The sequence below is a fragment of the Mirounga angustirostris genome, unplaced genomic scaffold, assembly GCF_029215605.1.
Source record: "Mirounga angustirostris isolate CCGP_5_RB_7025 unplaced genomic scaffold, mMirAng1.0.hap1 SCAF_5, whole genome shotgun sequence".
NCBI lineage: Eukaryota > Metazoa > Chordata > Mammalia > Carnivora > Phocidae > Mirounga > Mirounga angustirostris.
The window spans coordinates 103,885,163-103,902,087 of record NW_026991713.1 but is presented as its reverse complement, the minus strand read 5'-3'; the positions used below and the strand labels follow the sequence as shown (position 1 = coordinate 103,902,087).

At 44.6% G+C, this 16,925-nt stretch overlaps 1 protein-coding gene and 1 pseudogene across 24 annotated transcripts in view; one reads left to right on the top strand and one right to left on the bottom strand.

Annotated features, from left to right (window-relative positions):
- MICAL3 (microtubule associated monooxygenase, calponin and LIM domain containing 3) overlaps positions 1–16,925 on the top strand; it is a 277,268-nt gene that overhangs the window by 206,503 nt on the left and 53,840 nt on the right. The window lies entirely within an intron of this gene.
- LOC123844107 (ubiquitin-conjugating enzyme E2 D3-like) lies at positions 7,036–7,388 on the bottom strand (annotated as a pseudogene).

The window sequence follows — 16,925 nt, the reverse complement described above, 5'->3', positions numbered from 1 at the left end:
CTGAAATAAGTCCGTCAGTTTCCTGGTGCCTGCAAAAGGCTGGGAGAAAAAGAACGGATGTGGGGGATGCAGTAAGCAACAGTGAATCAATTGACTAAGAATTGATAAGGATAGATATATGTATATAATTTTCAGATTGTAGACTTTTGCTTCTGCTGTCTTTCCCATGCCCCTGTAATAAAGGGGAGGAGAGCCAAGATTGTTTAGAACAGTATACTGAAGCATCTAACAGGAAGGCGCTGACAACAGACGTGATTCTGTGCCACCCATTGTGAAGACCCTGGACAATTCCCTTTGGGTCTCAGTTTCTTTCCAAAACTTCTTGAAATCCATTCTCTCTCTCTTTTTTTCTCATAAATTCCCTGGAGATGTCCCTAATTGAGATACTCCCTAGGAGAATCCTGTGGTTAGATGTGGAAGCAATACAGGCAATGAAAATGGGCCACTCTCTATCTTCATACTGAAAAAAAAGGTCAAGATAATGCCATGTAGGACCCAGGTCCTACAGGTGTCCCCCTTGAGGAACAAATAGAAGAAAAATGCCCATGTAGGGCTGTCTTAAATGTAACAGCTAGGCAGAGATTTCAGGAAGAATCCTCCCCGAATACCAGTCCCTTTCACAAACCTTCAAAACCTTATCAAGACTCCAAACCAGTCCTTACCTTGGAACTCAGATCCAGCCAAGCACCCAGCAAGTGCCAACAAGTAGATTAGTCATAACGAAATGAGGGGGAGGGACGTCAAATTGGCGCTCCCTGTCTAGGTTAAGCCATGGGGTTGCTGTGTTGCTCTTCTGCTTCTCTCTCTCTCTCTCTCTCTCTCTCTCTGTCTGTCTCGTCACTGCCCACAATTCTCAGCTGTGTGTGTTGGCCGTGGATGCCTCTTTCTTCACAATTGCTCCTTGTCTCTTCAACATGTACATTCTGGAGGGGGTAGGCTTTTGCGCAGAAACACCTTCTATACACCGGAGAAGACAGGCGGGGCTCCAGCATATGTGACTCTCCTTCAATTACTTCCAGGTTTCACCAGCCACATGAGCACCATTTCCTTTTTTTACTTCCTCTGGGTCAACTCCCACATAGCTTTGCATAGTTTAGGAACATTTTGAATATTTCTGAGGCAGTTTTATAGGCCCTCAAGAAGGACAATGGGCAAAAGGTTGAGTCACTGCCAACACCCAAACCCTAACTCAAGCTAACTAAACTCGACCTTGCCTTTGATGTTGTTCTTTTCCTCCCAACCTGTATGCACAAGTATACTTAGAGGGCTCCCAAAATGTGAAAAAAGCTCCCAGCCCTCACAGAGGCCCCTCATTGGCACGAAAGGGGAGTTTGGGGAATACACTTCAACAGAAAGGGATTCCAGGGCCCCCGCTCTGCCTGGCTACAGAACAGAGTCTCTTGGGGCCATGCTAGGAGAATTACTAGAAAAATTCTTACAATTGAGTCCCTTTCTATTGGCTTCTTATGTTTCCTTCACCTCTGTTCTTGCTTATTTACCCAGCTTGTTGCGATTGTGTATTAATCATACGGAACTGTTCCAAGTATGCCTATTAAGTAATTGAATTCTGTACTTTTGTAAAATATCAGGATTATTTCCATTTTATCACTGTTATTTCGTAGTGTAGCCTTATTTCATTTAGGTCCTTGCCTGGGATTTTAGGTCTTCCATAATTATTTCATAGTAAGTCACCCTGTTACCAGAAGAACTTTACACCCAGGGCCACCTGCTTCTCTTAAGGTTCAAAAGCTGCCTTCCCTGTACCCTGTGTCCTAGTGTTCCTGGGCCTCTACCAGAGCCACCTCCCTGGAAAAGGTGAACCCAGTTAAAAAGGTAAGGACCCCAAGCTCAGTTACTAAAGACCACCACTACCAGGCAAGGACCTAGAGGCACCAGAAGAGCTCAGGACCTCAGTGAGTTTTGGTGTCCTCAACAAACAGGACAAAACCAGAGCTGTTTCACTGGCAAGACCTAAATAAATATGTTTTCCTTCCATTCTCATGTTCTTTCAAAGTTAATAAAGCCAGGAATACTATGAAAATACATTCCAGGGAGGGTAATCCTCTTGACATTTAGTAGCTGCTCAGAGATCAAACCTGACACTAAACAGTGTGATTAGATAGACTCTATTTGGAGCCTTAGGGAGAAGAGTTTGTCTCCAAAAGCTAAACCACAGTGGGTTTCTTAGACTGAGCTCAACCCCTTAACCAAAGAATAGCTAATACTGATTATAATAGGATTAAAACAGCTTATTTATTCTTGTTTCCCTGTTTTCTAGAACTAAGTTAGGATCTAGAAGGATCAGGCTAGAGAGAGACCAGCTATAAAATCCCTCCCACCAATAAGAGACATATTTGAGTTAGTAGGTTCTTTTATTTTATTTAATTTTTTTTAAAGATTTTATTTATTTATGTGACAGAGAGACAGCGAGAGAGGGAACAAAGAGAGAGGGAACACAAACGGGAAGTGGGAGAGGGAGAAGCAGGCTTCCCGCTGAGCAGGGAGCCCGATGTAGGGCTTGATCCCAGGACCCCGGGATCATGACCTGAGCCAAAGGCAGATGCTTAACGACTGAGCCACCCAGGCACCCCAGAGTTAGTAGGTTCTTTTAAAAGTAAATATTCTCGGGGTGACTGGGTGGCTCAGTCAGTTAAGCGTCTGACTCTTGGTTTTAGCTCAGGTCAGGTCATGATCTCATGGTCGTGAGATCGAGCCCTGTGTTGGGCTCTGTACTTAGCGTGGAGTCTGCTTGAGATGCTCTCTCCCTCTCCCCCTGCCCCCCCCCCCACCCCGGCTCATGCTCGCGCTTTCACTCTCTCTCAAATAAATAAATCTTAAAAAGAAAGTATATACTCTCTCCTAGAGTTTAGTCTAATGTGAATTACTCTAAACCAGCTATTTGCCTGTCTTTTAGCTGGTTCACCTTTCTTGGGGAATTAGCTTTGGTAGAAAAGCCTAGTAACATTAGGACACAGGGTGCAGGAAGGGTGGCTCCAGGGCTGTCCAAATCTCAGTGAAGGGCTTTGTAACCTCAGAGAAGTAGGTGGCACTGGGTGTCTGGGGTAACTATGGTAACAGGGAACTGATGGCCTGCAGGAGTTAACAGCCAAAGTCCTAAAGGCTTTGCTGTATTGCTGAGAGCTGGCAACCATCCTCCATGCTGCTGGAAATATTGTGCCAAAGGGTTGTCTATATTTATAATCAAGGGAGCCTCCTTCTCTGCCAAAGTCTTTTCCTCAAATAAAAATAGAGATTAAAACTCGAAGTATGCTAACTCCTGTCATTTCCCCCATGTGATTAATACTGGTTAATTTACCATAATATCTTTGTTGTACTAACTCATAGAAAATAATGTAGGAAGACACACAGTAGTGATAATAACTAGTAATAACATAGCGCTTCCTATGTCCTAGGCATTGTCTAGGAGCTTTATGTGTAGCCCTCATGTAATCTGCACAGGAGCTTGTGAGGGAAGCGTCGTTTTACAGATGAGGAAATAGGCACACAGAAATCAGGCAAACTTGATCAAGGCCACGTAGCTAATCAATGCAGAGTCAGGATAGAATCATACAGAAGAGGGGCGCCTGGGTGGCTCAGATGGTTAAGCATCTGCCTTTGGCTCAGGTCATGATCCTGAGTCCTGGGATCGAGTCCCGCATCGGGCTCCCTACTCGACAGGAAGCCTGCTTCTCCCTCTGACCCTCCCCCCTCTCATGTGTGCTCACTCTCTCTCATTCTCTCTCTCTCTCAAAATAAATAAAATCTTTAAAAAAAAAATCATACAGAACATATGAGAGTATTGTTCACGCACTGTGCCATACAGCTGCTCTTCCTCAGCTCTGTAACCTCCATCGTCAGTACTTGGTAAGAGGGAAGAACAGTATGTTTAGCTCCACAAATAAGATTTTTTTAAACATGGGTGAATGCCCTATATAAATCAATGAGTATGCATTTGATTATTTCTGAGAAACACATGCCCCCCAGTTTCCCAGGCAGTGATCCCAGGGGTATGAACGTGCCTTTGGAAAGATACTAGATTAGGAGCACCTGGTGGCTCAGTCGGTTGAGTGTCCGACTCTTGATTTCTGCTCGGGTTGTGATCTCAGGGTCATGGGATTGGGCCCCGCGTGGGGCTCTGTGCTCAGCGTGGAGTCTGCTTGTCCTCCCTCTGCTCCCCTACCCCCAGCCTGCACGTGCACTCTCTCTCTCTCTCTCTTTCAGATGAATAAATACAATCTTAAAAAAAAAAAACAACATACTAGATTAAAGAGAAAAAGGTTTCATCACTGATGTGTGTGGGGGGGAAGTCATCAAAAGAAATTGAGGAAGAGAATAATAATCACTGAATTGACTATAAGTAATATGAAATGGACTCCCTCTTCATTTTCCCCATGTCAGCTCTCATTGCTCATAACAAATAAAATCAAGCCTAAAGCTGCATCATTAAGAATAAGCCCAGAACTGGACTGTGTCCCTCTAAATGGAACATACCCTGCCAACAACCTGGAGGAGATGGGGTTCTGTTCAGGGGGATGTGTATTGTTGTTCTCTGGGCCCCCGGGGTAACTGCTTCCAATGTATAAATCTTTCAACTTATCCTCTGTCTCTGCTATCTCATTTTATCGTACTTTTTAAAAAGGCTCCCTGATGGTTGAGCTGACCCACATGTTCGTTCTCTTACTGCTTTTATAACTGTCATTCACAGTCCTCATAGGAAATTGCCTGCCCTGGCCCTGGGTAGAGTTTGAGTATAAGGGAAGAGAGACATGATTTTATGCCCTTTTTGTACTGACAGTTTGAGCAGAGTCACCTGTGACATCAGAGGGAAACATGGAAGTTCTTACCTATCCAAGTTTGGGCTACTTTGGACTCAACTCACATGTAAAATGACTGACTTTGAAGTCTTTGTGCTAAATGTAGATATCATTCCGGGTAAGCGGTTTTGGTTTTGCCCTGTTGGATAAAATTTGGTTTAGGCACAGAAATCATTTCAAGAAGTCTCCTGAGCATGTGTAGACACAGCTTTGGAAAGACATGCCAGGACAGGGAGCTCTTAGAGCTCATAGATAGGATGTTTTTGGTAAGTGGGAAAAAAGAGAAAGAAGATGGGTTTTTCCACGTGTGTCCTCAAGTCTAGTTTTTCCCCTGGGTTTAGTGAGAGGTCCACCCATAATGTGTCACAAGGTTATTCCAGCTCTCAGCAGGCTGCTATATCCAGCTGGGAAAAAGTGGGTGAAAGGAGAAGTTAACAAAATGCATTTTTTGCTCTCCTTTAATTCCTACCTTGGCCTAATGGTAGGACTCACACCCAAAACAAGGGTGGATGGTGTGGGGGTATGTGTAGGTTGTCCTTGAGTGGTATTGCCAAGGGTGAGCAGGGTCAGCTTGTAAGTGGAGTTGTACCATAAGATGAAAAGTCCAGAAGTCTCATGCAGTGACTTATGGTACCTCTGCTCACTGTGTGCCATTGGAACTAGCTCCTCACTCAGCATCTGAACATCTTCCCAAGATTCCCTCTCTTTGGGCAGCATGCCAAGAGCTGTCTGTTCAGCATGGCAGTTCTCAATTGGTCCTTCATATATTACATTTCCTTTGGTCAAGATGTCTTACCTTGGCAGCAGACATGAAGACTCATGAGCTCACCAGTCTGTGTTCTTCATGCGCCCCGTCCAGTCAAGCTACAGTCAGAATATTTGGTGGATTTGTTGGCCTATTGGTGAGAGATTAGGGATAGTTTGATATAACTTCTAGGCCAGTGCTTCTCAAGCTCATCACTGTTGACATTTTGGGCTGGATAACTCTTTGTTGTGGAGGGCTGTCCTGTGCATTGTAGGATATTTGGCACTTTTAACTGAACATGGCAAAATATTCACTCTTTTGAGCTTTACATCATCATTTGATGTCAAACAATGAAGCAAATCCCAACAGTATATACAAAAACAGCTTTGCATTTACAAAAGATTGTTTCCCATACTGATTAATTCAGGCAGCTAACTCATTGATTTATGCAACTTTATTGAAGAAAAATGAATCAGTTACTAGCAGAGCTATTAGTTGATCACTCATCCATTGACAACTTGCATCATTTATTCAGTGCTATATTAAACAGTGTATTGGAAGATAGATTAACTAATAGCTCCAAGCCTCCTAACAATTTAAATGAGAATTACAAAATGTTTGAGACCCTATTTTGGAATACTTCCAATTTCCATTCTCTGTAGAACAAGAACAGGTCATTCCTTTGACATGCATAAAATACATCACATTTTCTGTTCTGCTTATGCTATAAATTCAATACCAATTCTCTAGCCACATCAGTTATGAGCATAAAGTATATCATGTAACCTCAAATCTCTAACAGTAGAAGCCTTAAAAAAAAGACTGGATGCTAGAATAATGCTGCTTCCTTTGATGTGACAACTGAGCATCCATCTTCCTCCCCCTCAGATGATTTCTTCAGCATGTTACAGCAGTGAGGGATGGTTTTAGTCTCATAACCAAGTTAGAGTGAAGACATTGGCCACATAATACACATGCTCCATTTTTAAAAAAAATTCTGAATCTTGGGCAACTGTTCTCTTGTAACTACTTTACAGTTTCTAAAAGCAGTTATTGTCCAAAGCTGGAAGAACTTAAGTCTTCTCAGATGAGCATGTGAATGAATGGAGGGAGGTAAACAAAAAATAAAATTAAAAAAGATGAGGTCTAGGGCGCCTGGGTGGCTCAGTCGGTTAAGCGGCTGCCTTCAGCTCAGGTCATGATTCCAGGGTCCTGGGATCGAGCCCCGCATTGGAATCCTTGCTCTGCGGGGAGCCTGCTTCTCCCTCTCCCTCTGCCTCCCTGCCGCTCCCCCTGCTTGTGCTCTCTCTCTCTCTCACTATCTCTCTCTCTCTCTATCAAATAAAATCTTTAAAAAAAAAAAAAAAAAAAGATGAGGTCTGATAGGGGAGCAGCCGGATAAGAAAATCAAAAAAGGAACAGTAATTTAAAGTTTATTCCAGCTATAATGCAGGTTATTCTGACTTTAAGGTAGCATCACATGGCATACTTCTGAGTCCATTCCCGAGATATTCTGTTGTACTTATCTCTGTTTTATAGATCCGTGCAATCTCTGGCACTAGGGAGTCATCTGGGTTTGGATCACATAGCAGTGAACAAACGGATAAAAGAACTTTAGAAATAGTTAAAGCAGGAGACCACTGTGATCTTAGAATATCGAGACAAATGCTGCCATTACTGTTAATATTTGGATGATAAATTCTTGTTGTAAATGCAACCTTAGGTGGTTTGAAGGGGTAGTCTGTAGGAAAATGAATTGTCGAAAAGAATACACCGCCTTGATATGGGCTGTCATTAGGTCCCATAATTGTGGCTTGCCAGTGAAACATATCATCCCCAACTGGACCTGCAGAACATTGTGCTGGAGGGTCACGGGCCAAATCACTAAGTTCCTTATTATCCGTTTCAGTGACATAATCTGTGCTTTTCGTCTGGCTCCTCACTCTCTCGGTATGTGCTCAAAGGTCTGGCCAAAACTCTTGATTATCCGGGCAGCAGGGAAGGATTGTCTCTTCGTCTCACACCGGCTCTGCCAGACACAGGCGCCTTTTGCAAAAATGGAGCAGATCAGCACTCGCACAGGCCCCGGAGAGACCCTGATGAATCCAGGTCCCTTAAAACGGTTGCGATCCAGGGTGGGTGGGGTGGCGTGGCAAAGCCACCAACAGCCTCTATGCCATACTTCGGCCCGAAGAGGAGGCGAGGGTGACGGGAAGAGCGGAGGGGCGGCTACAAGTTTGACTCCCCGGCCTCTCGAGAGGAAGAGACCTGGGTGGGAGAGGAAGAGGCGTAGGAGCTACATTAAACTAAATTTTTAACACCTAACCCAAAAGTCAGGACTGTGCAGGAGTCAGTTAGCCTTATATTAGGTAGAACTAGGGTTACACGTGGTCCTAGGCACTGTCTGCATCTCTGCTGCTTTGACCCACAACCCCCGCCCCCCCATGGGCCTCAGTGCTATGTCGTGACCCATTTGCAGGAGAGGGGGTCTGATTTCCTCTTGGAATCAGTGCACGGATGGGCATTTTGTGGGTGACCAGAGAACATCAGTCATTAGCAAGGGCTCTCTGAGTCTGGGTCAGTGCTCAGTGCTCCTATTCCATCAGCCTTCTAGGGCCTCTGTCCCCAAGCACTAATGTTTCCTTTCCAGGCCGGGTCTTTAAACAGGTGAAAAGAAAGGTGTAACTGTTGTAGATATGAGTATCAAGTGGTGGTTGTAGGCATTGCTGGAGGGGATTTTAGTTCCTTTCCAAAAATGTATCTTTGCCTAGCTAAGGGAATGCTGTTTATGAGGTTTTGTATCTTTAAGAGAGAACCTATTTGAGAGAAGCTTTCATGGGGATGTGGGTTTGTCCTTATTGATAGTCTGATGATGGGCAGAGCCCCCAGAAGTTGAAAATCGCTTTCCTGGCTGAGCAGCTGGCCACGTGTAGGCCACCTCGGAGCCAGCTTTGGACACACTCTTGACTGAAGGCCCCTGGCACTCTGCTGTGGAAAGTAGGAAGAATTGAAATTTCAACCTGGCATCTTGGGAAAAGCACATCAGTTTGGAATGCCTCGCATGCAGATTCGTGGTCCTTCTCTGCCTTTCCACCTCTCCCCTCTGCCTATTGTTATTGGATCTGGTCTTCTAGTAAGCAAGCTGCTGCCTAAAACTAGACCACTCTATTGGGAAGTGCCGTCATCACTTTTGGACATCAGATTCTTTGAAATAGTCTCTTTTCAGAGCCATAGCGCAAGGTCTTCTAAGACATTGGCAACCTCATAGGAATTTCTCTTAGGTGCTAAGGGAAGAGTTGCTGTCTTTGTACACTTACTCTTTCACCGGGTGGTATCTCTTATTTGTTCTTGGGGCTTGCACAGCATCCAGCTACTTGGGAAACAGAGGCCTTAAAGTTTCTACATTAAGATGAGGAAACTGAGACCACAATACGTTCAACTAACTTCTTAAAATTATAGTGAAGTGATATTCTAGTTTAGAACTTATGCTGGTCATTTATTCAAACCATGTTATTGACCTACCAATAGGCACCAGAAACACAAAGATGACTGGAATAATTCCCCTCCCTAGCAGAGCCTCTGGTTTTGGGGTGCATTCAGACCAGTGAACAGGAGATAGACGCGTGAAAGAGCCCTTCAGGAGGACAGAAGTAGAGCCCGTAATTAGAATTGGGAAGCAATAGGCAGAAGTAGGAGAGAAAAAAAATGGATGGTCTTGGCTTACCTTGTTGAACCGTCCTTCTCTTTACCTGCCTCTTAGGATTTCAGAGGTCAGCCCCACAGGTGGATTGATTTCATAGATTATATATACTTAACTATACAGAATCGCCTGGGTTATGAGGCACGTATATAAACTAATAGGTTAAAATAGTTTACTGAAGGCCCATTGCACAACAGTTACCCCCTTCTGAGATTTCACTCTTAGGTATGTGAAGGTGGGCAGCCAGAGAAGGAAAGTAGAATATTGCTAGAGCACAGCTCTCCTGAGACTTAAGAGAAAAGACAACCAGATCCCTGTGCTTTAGACATGCCCACAACTTCCCAACGCCCAAGAGGTAGCTACTTGGTAGGGTGACCCAGCTGACTATTAAGGAGCAAGTCGAGTTTTATCTGTGAGATAGTACAACACATGAAAAAAATCTATTGTCAAGAGAGCTACATGATGCACTGGTAATAATTTTTGTAATGAAAGATAGGGTATATACTATTTTTTCTTTTTTTAGATTTTTATTTATTCAATTGACAGAGAGAGACACAGTGAGAAAGAGAACACAAGCAGGGGGTGTGGGGGAGAGAGCAGGGAGCCCTTTGTGGGGCTCAATCCCAGGACCCCGGGATCATGACCTGAGCCGAAGGCAGACACTTAATGACTGAGCCACCCAGGCGCCCCAGGGTATATACTTTAAAACAAAGCCCTTTGCCTTGGCCAAATATGACATGTCCTGCCATCTGCCAAAAAGGCGCCTTTGGGACATACCATAATAACAGCAGAAAGAATAATTTAACATTAGTAAATGAACTTAAGGGTAAAAGTTTCATGGGATCACACAGATCAAGAGCAAAGGTTATGAATGGTGGAGAAAGGGCCACTCAGTACCCTGCTAAAGGGAGGGCATATACCCTCAGCATTCCTGAGAGACTGTCCCAGTCTGCATGAGTCCCCATTCCCATGTGGGTGGTTTTTTCTGGTGCTGTTCTGATTTGTTCCCTGTTGGGTTTTTCCCTTCTTAGCTTCAGTCATGTAATATTTAGCACAGAATTTCCCAACTCTTGGTCATTAAATATCTCCAAAGCAACTGAGCTTCCCCTTGAATCCACATAACCTACCTTTCTCTGTGCCCCACATAAAAATACAGTTACCCCAAATGAAGAATAAATTGTTCATGAGTAAGGGGCAATTAACAATTTCATCCTGCGTGGTTTAGTGGAAAGAGCCCAAGCTTCGGAGTAACACAGCCCTGGGTTTAGTCTTGGATCTGCCTCCTCTGAACCTTTGGGCATGTCACTTGACATCACAGAGACTCAGGCCCCCCGGTGTCATAGTGGTAAAAATGGGGATTGGCCAGCTTGATGTGACAGGCACTGGCCGGTGTGTGCAGCACAGCTGTCCTAGCACATGACACAGGCAGCTGTCTACTCCTGCATCCCCTGCTTCACAAGCAGGCTCTGTGAACTTCTGCTCCCTGCCAGTAGGAAGCCGTAGAAGAGCCTGTGGAAAGGTAGGTGTGTAGAGGCAAAAGCCCCCTTGCCCTAAGAGTGGTTCAGACACTTCTTTTTTTGGTCTCCAAAGCAAGAGGATCCCTTTCCATGGACAGCTGCAGGGCTTACAAAGTGGGTAGTGCCCCCTTAGAATGAGAAATCTCTGTAAAAGGTATAAAACAATGTGAGCCCAGTCAAGCAGAGTCCGCTAAGGCAAATGAACTGAGGGGCAACAGAGGGAGAGAGCCCAAATTGGTAGTTGCAGGCACCAGCTAATAAGCAAAGAAAGGCCTTTTATCAGCCCTAGTAAATCCTTCCTCCCTAGATTGGGTTCTAGGCTGGGAGTGACCTCTTCACAGATACCAGATCACATTGTCCAGCTTGACTAGAACAGTGAGGAGGTCCCTGAGGCAGGTGACCAATTCCATTATTTTCTGTTTCTAAGCCTGAATTGGCATGGTGCGTGCTCTGCCTGATTTTCAGGCCACTAAGCAAAAACGCATATAGGAACTGTAGCTCAAAGCAAGATGAGTGGATTAATATCCACAGTGACTCCTAATTATGACCAGCCCAGCTCGAGTTACCAGGGTCCAGCTGCAGCCTAATACATTCCAAAAGGAAGCAGGCCCAAGACCCAGGCTTTGTCCCACATAGGAAAACGTGTCTGGGCTAGACGGTGGTTCTGTTTTAGACTAGCCACCACTTCAAATGGTTTCATCCATCTTTCCCAGGAACAGGAGGAAGCATGGGAGAATATAGTTTCTGTATCGTTTCCAACAAGAGCAGGGAGAAAACATAATTAAGGCACAAATTCCCCATCTTAGCCTTGTCAGGATTAGGGTTCTGTGTGAGGAGGGGTACACTAATTTCCCAGGGGATTTTGTGAATGTTTCTGAGACCAGTGAACAAGGCAACATTGGTCACTTTGACCAATTTTGCATCGGGTCCAGGAATTTTTATTTATACTGCCAGCCTGGTAATTCTTTCTTCAGGAGGCTTCATCTTCCTTAACACCTCCTTGAGACCTAGTTCATGGTTTGGCACTTTCTTTCAAGCAAGATCATGGACAGGCAAGGCTTTGGGCGGATGTGTGAGGAGGCCATCTGAAATTACTTTAGTTCATCTTCCTTAAAAAAGAAATCGCAACAAAAATATCCAGTAACTTGATAAGGGAAACAGACGTAAGAAAGAGCAACCTCAAGGGAGAATCTCTGTATTCCAAAACGGCAGAGTGCTCAAATGGTACCAGTCATTTCAAATCACAGGGCCATCTCTTACTAGAACATGGCCACAGTTGACACCTTTTGATACCCTGGGTCATTGGTCTCTCCCAGCAGATAGGTGACACCCATAGTCCAACAGAGTGCAGGCTCCCCAGGGGCAGGAGTCTTGCCTGTGTTGTCCACTGGTACACCCAAGCACCTAGCACAGTGCCTGGCTGGAAGTAGCTATATTGAATAACTACTAATAATTGTTTAATGTATGGTTGAATGAATGAATTCGAACATCCATTCAACTTACCAGATATGGCAAATATGATGAAAATCAATCCTCAAGCTCAGTTCACTGTGCCTTTTCCTGAAATCCTTTTTAGACTTTCAGATTTCATTCAAGCTTTTCCAGGCTTATAAAGAAGGAAAGGAAAAAGGAATGGGGAAACAGGCCAGACATGAATGTGGTAGAAGGAGAGAAGCCCCTCAGATGTTCCAGTCTCTTAGCTGACATCCTTCACAGTTGCCTGAATTCCTACAGTGCACTGGGCAGCTAGCTACCACTGCAGGAGGGAAAGGGGAAAGAAGAGCCGCCTGGGGAGGACTGGGAGGGCCCGCCTCTTCAGTGTCATCCGCGTCCCTCACATCCCTTCAGGAATCGGACAGACACAAATAAAGGCTTTTGGCAGCTCTTGTACATCAGCTGAGAGCAGGTTGTCCTGTTAGGAAAAAATATTTCTTTCAGGATGATGTATGGAGCTCATGCAGGCAGTGACTGTTCCAAAACAGAGCCCTTAGGTCAGGCCCAGAGCCTTTTGCCTATTTAGGATATGACCCAGATCCTGGGAGCCATTTCCTTTTGGTATGTGTGAAGCTGGAATTGGCCTCCCGTGACCTGAGATCTGACTTAGTGAAGATTCGGCCTTGGCAATCATTTGAAATCTTTCATCCACTTTGAGCTGCAAAATCCCCATGTAGTTGCTGTCGCGCTGAAGCATGTGAAGTGGGGAGGCCAGGTGGGCCCTGGCCAGCCAGCCTGACCCCACTGCTTATTCTCTCACTTGCCGAACCCACATCTGTCAGCTGTTTTTACATCTGCGCTCCTATAGCCCTTGCTCCCATGTCCCCTTCTGTTCATTGAAGGGGGAGGATCCAGGGGACGAGGGGGAAGTCCTGTGTCTGTCACTGTGTTACAGCCACTGCCTGGGCCTCCTCCACTCTTCCTTCCTTTGATACCATAGTTTATCATCACCACCTGGTTAATCTAGCACATAGCCCCTTGCTTATCACAGAGAATCAAGTGTGCTGGTTTGGTTGATTTTTTTTTTTTCATTTCTCATGGTGTTTTGAGGTTATGGGCTAGGAATGTTAAGCATATTTTGGCAGTTGGTGAGTTTTGGTACTTGCCGAGTATCCTCTGAAGTGCCACCTTCCCTTTGGGAAAACGGAACCTCCGTGGGGACTCAGCCCTAAAGGCAATGTCATGCAATGCCCTTGTTGCTCAAAGCTCTGGGTGAGTCTAGCTCCATGTGGACATGGACCCAGTGGTGTAGGAAGACCGAAACAGTAAGGCAACTCTATTCCTTCCACCTCAAGTCTTGGAAATCTCCAGTGGGACCCTTCTAACAGTTTTCATGAAAAAGCATCCTTTCTCTTGGGGGACTGATGTGTGAATGATCTGAATAGTTCTGAGAGCCTCTTGTTTCTTTTTTATTGATTGTGGCCAAGCCCAGAATTAAGTCAACGTTTCTCCTCCCCAGAGCCCCAAACTGTGGGTTTGGGCTGCCAAATTCTGTTGCTTGATGATCTATTAGTCCACAGAGCTTATAGAAACCCCAGAGAAGGGCGCCTGGGTGGCTCAGTCGTTAAGCATCTGCCTTCGGCTCAGGTCATGATCCCAGGGTCCTGGGATCGAGTCCCACATCGGGCTCCCTGCTCCGCGGGAAGCCTGCTTCTCCCTCTCCCACTCCCCCTGCTTGTTCCTGCTCTCACTATGTCTCTCTCTGTCAAATAAATAAATAAAATCTTTAAAAAAAAAAAAAAAGAAACCCCAGAGAAATAACTCTGGAAGGAGGACAGAATGTTGTTGAAAATGCCAGATTCTGTGCTCTAAGTAGCTTTCATGTAGTTCTGTGTCCCTCATCTTGAAAATTATAGTGGGGAGGAGATAATGGTGAGGAGTCCCAAAGGGGAAAGTAGAACAGGACTCTGTGGAAACACTCCTTCCTTTTCTTTTCTTCTCTTAACATCATAAATCCAGCAAGAGCATGATAGTCTTCTGAATTAATGCTGTCCTCCTTGGATTCAGATCTTGGTTCCACCGCTTACTAGCTGTGTGACATTGGACAGGTTGCCTAATGTCTCTGAATTTCAGTTCATTTGCAAACCATTACCTATCTCATAGAATTTTCTTTAAAGCTGGCTAGGCTAACTCCATATTCCTCCAGAAAGTCTTCCTTGACTACCTTAGGTGGAGCTGCCCTTCTATGTACTCCCATAGTACCACCGCGTGCATGAGCCGTAACACGTGAGACATCATGCTGAAATGATTCCTGTGCAGGACTCTCTCTTCTGTGACTAGCCTACAGCTCCTTAAGAGTAGAGAGTGTTTTAATCTGCTTTGTTTCCCAAGGTTCTAGTAGAATTTCTGGCAAACAGTATGGTGTTTTTGTTTTGTTTTGTTTTGTTTTGTTTTTTAAAGATTTTATTTATTTATTTGACAGAGAGAGACACAGCAAGAGAGGGAACACAAGCAGGGGGAGTGGGAGAGGGAGAAACAGGCTTCCTGCTGAGCAGGGAGCCTGATGTGGGGCTCGACCCCAGGACCCCAGGATCATGACCTGAGCCGAAGGCAGGCGCTTAACAACTGAGCCACCCAGGCGCCCCAAACAGTATGGTTTTTACCCGCTAAAAACAGACATCACTTCTTGAGTGGTTCTCTCCATGAGTGTGTTTGTTCACTCTACCTTGAAATTGCTTGTATCTGAATTGATGAGCATGAGTTGTTTGTTTCCCTGAAGTGACCATTCTTATTCTTTTCTTCGTTCCCTATCTAAGAGATATACTGGTTTTTATTCTTTATCTGTGGAGTTCCCCAAAACTTTATACTTGGGGAGTGGTTTCCATTTATCTCACTCTCTTATTTGCTTTCTGTTTAAGGGTATTTGTCAAAAATACATGACGGGAAGGAAAGAATCAAATGATATTATAGTCAGGGGATCCTTAGCCTTCTCATGTTTATCATGTTGGGTTTTGATGAGGGGAAGAAGCAAGAGAGGACAGGGAGACTGATGTTTGGAAATGATGAACTGGTGCAGTTAGAACCTGGGGCGGGGGGGGGGCAGATTTGGAGGATGCTGCGGCAGCATCCACCTGCTGTGCTCCCTTTCTCTTTTTTGCTATTACCTGGAGTCCACATATTTCCTAAACTTCCACATGCCCTGATCTAGCATCATAGCTTACACTTTGGGGGCCCTGAGGTCAGTGTTGAAGAATGGACCAGGGATGTGTAAAGTGCCCCAACTGGGGTTGCAAAAACTAGGACAGGTGGGCATTGCACAGGGCCCTAGGGAGCCCAGGGATTCATGCTGTGACCCCATCATTAGACGTTTTGTAGATGAACGTGCCCTGGGTCTTGCTTTTTAGTAAAGATTGTCTAGTAAATTTGAAAGATGCTATTTGGTGGAAGATCCAGATAAATCTGACAGATGTACTAAGACTTTATTCTGTGACTTCCTGGACTCATAAAAAGTTCTTTCTAATGACAATATGGAGAGGTCCAGAACATCGTACACAACAAAAGTGCCAGGCTTCCACAAGATTTTCTGCGCACCTGTCGTGTCACAAAAATTACTCAGTATTCCCACCTTTAGTCCTTCATTACAGAGATTCTGGCTTTCCCCTGATAGACCACCTGTCACCCAACACTGGGTTGGTATGATATTGCCTGCCAAAACCCAGTTTCATCTCTTAGAGGTTAGAATGTCACCAAAGGCCATGTGGGCTCTGTTCCCACCCCAGTCTCTTCCTCTCCTCTACCGCTTTAAGAATACTGCCACAGATCTAATAATACCAACCTGCCGTTATAGGTCACTGTACCTTAACTGTTGCTGTTCCCTGTACCCAGAACTCCCTTCCCATCTTTGTCAAGTAACTCTTGTTCGCAACCCAGAGCAAATGGATACAACATACCTGCACAAAAATACACACAAACTGGTGCTAAGAATGTTACTGACATCAGTTATAGCACTTACCTTGTATTTGCTGTATACTGCCCATGTGCTGGGTTTAAGTAGAAGAGGAAGATGACGGGTTCAGGGCCCATGCAGTTGGTACACACACGTACTTGTGTATATATGTATATAATTTCATCCCATATTCATATTAGTCCTAGGAGTTGGAGGCTGTCCTCATTTATAGATCAGGAAAATGAGCTCTCAGTAGTTATGAAATTTTCCTAAGATCCCTCAGCTGGTCACTGGCAGAGCCAGGTGTCTAGCCTGGATTTGTCTGACTCTAAATCTAAACCTACATCATATTACAGGGAAGACATACAGTAAAGAATAAATGCAATGGGCCTCTTCTAACCAAATTTGGGATAAAAAGGCACATCAAAAAGAATAATGCTGGGTATTCAGGAGGGCACCTATTATGATGAGCACTGGGTGTTATACACAACTACTGAATCGTTGAACACTGCATCAGAAACTAATGAGGTGCCGTATGCTGGCTGACTGTAATAAAAAAAAAAAAGCATAATGATGAAGGAGATAATAAGGAGGGAGACAGGGAAATTTCTAGAATAAAGGAGATTAAGAAAACATGGCAAATACAACACTTAAGTTTTTCAAAGTCCGTGAGTCCTGGTTTTTGAGAGAGAGAGAAATGGGAAAAGTTCTTTACAAAGAGTGACAGTGGTGAAGGAATGATAAAATTTTTAAAATCCCCATTCATCAA